This window comes from Ochlerotatus camptorhynchus, unplaced genomic scaffold (genome assembly GCF_037179485.1).
Source record: "Ochlerotatus camptorhynchus isolate MF236.1 unplaced genomic scaffold, CSIRO-AGI_Acam_v1.1 ptg000369l, whole genome shotgun sequence".
Classification (NCBI taxonomy): domain Eukaryota; kingdom Metazoa; phylum Arthropoda; class Insecta; order Diptera; family Culicidae; genus Ochlerotatus; species Ochlerotatus camptorhynchus.
The window spans coordinates 599273-601130 of record NW_027040857.1 but is presented as its reverse complement, the minus strand read 5'-3'; positions in this window follow the sequence as shown (position 1 = coordinate 601130).

Below are 1858 nucleotides of genomic sequence, written 5' to 3'. Positions count from 1 at the left end.
ACGGCAATGCAAAAACATTTCTTGCTATTTTCGACACATAGTTGTTATCTAATGCACAAAATGGCAAACACAGCTGATTTATTATTTCTATAGCTGAGTTATTAAATAAAGAGAAAGTTGAAATAGATCATAGCAGATAGGACCTTTTGAAATGTTCATCTATTTACAGCAATTTTTTACTAAACCAATAAGTGTGCTTAACATTAAAAAAAAAATAGTTTCATTGAACAAATCCTATGAAAAGGTACTGGCTTGAGATGAGTGAAACGGCAATAACCTTCATCCAATCGCTCTGTGCTCGATCAGTCAACTGGAAAATTACTCATTGCCAATTTGAATCCCGGATACACCATTTTGATTCTCACGTCTTCGTTCCTACAGACCTGGAAGGCAATTATTGCCAAATTGCCTTTAAAACTTTCTAATCCTTGCTCAAGAATGTAACACTGTTTCTTCGGGCAAAAAACGAGAAAGAAACATTAATTAGCTAAAGCTTCTCCAACAATGATTTTTTTATGCTCGGCTCAAATCGGTTGGAGGATTCAGTTTATATGCCTTGCGGCTAGAGAAGTACTTACACCGGAAAATGGCTCTCAGGTAAACGGTAATGTGTTCAAAATATTTTCTGCCTGTGAATAAACCAACAACAACAAATCTACTTTTTGATCTCTGGAATTACTAGCCAACAACCGAACACATTCATGTTCACCTTTTGTAGCAAATGATATGAAATCACCCATAAACATTCCCACCTGTCATCGACCAGTATTGAAAACTTTCCCACAGCTCTCGTTCTCATCTCACTGAAACAACTGACGGATAAAGTTGCGCCTCTTTCACTCATCCTTAATAATGATGGTATATACAAGTGAAATCCTCACCCCCCAAACGAGTGGGAGAGTTGCAACTTCCGATGCATGTTGTGCTTAGCCTACCAACATGTACACACAATCCCCTATCAACCCTAAAATGTTTTATCACAAACGTTACGGTTGAGCAATTTACTGGGATCAATTGTATGGTAAATCGAGCATTCATTTATTTATTTATTATAGTTATTGATTTGACTCTTATGTATGGTCATAATGAACATTAAACTTTATACACAACACTAATAACGTATAACAAAAATTTAAACATAGTACATTAGGTTTTGCACCGTGAATTAACCTCAATCTGATGACAGTTCAGTGGTACTGTTTACGTGGACCTACACAGCAAAAAAAGTTGTTGAATATTACATCGAAACTGCTGCAACCAGGTCAATCCATCGGTTGTGTAATATCACATTGTACGATGTACATCGATTTTGCGAACAAAATTACATCCATTGATGTAATATTGAATCTGCTTTTTTCTATTACATCATTATTTCATACATCAGCTTGAATTACGTTGATCGATATTACATTTTTTTTTTGCTGTGTAGTCGTTTTTTTCTTGGGTAGATTTTCTCGATAATTTTTCAGACTGCAGTGAGGTGTAAACCACACTTCTGCACTGTCCACGAGCAGCATCCTTTCATCGCACTGTTCCTCGACAATTTTCAAGTTAAAGTTCGGTAAATTTAGAAAATTTAATTTCGAAAAAAAACGACATAGTGCTTGTAAACAGTACCACTGAACTGTCAAAAAGGTTCAGCCTATTAACACTGAGTTCATTCGCGACGTCAGCCTGCAGAACCTAATTGAAAGCAGTGGTCAAGTTAAAGTCCAATGAACGAGTGCACGGATGGATTTGAGTTCACTAACTCGACAAAAAGTGACACAACAGCGGGGCCCTGTTTACTAAAAATGAACATATGAATAATACTCACGTAACATTTGAAATGGATCTATCAACTTATGTACACAAACTT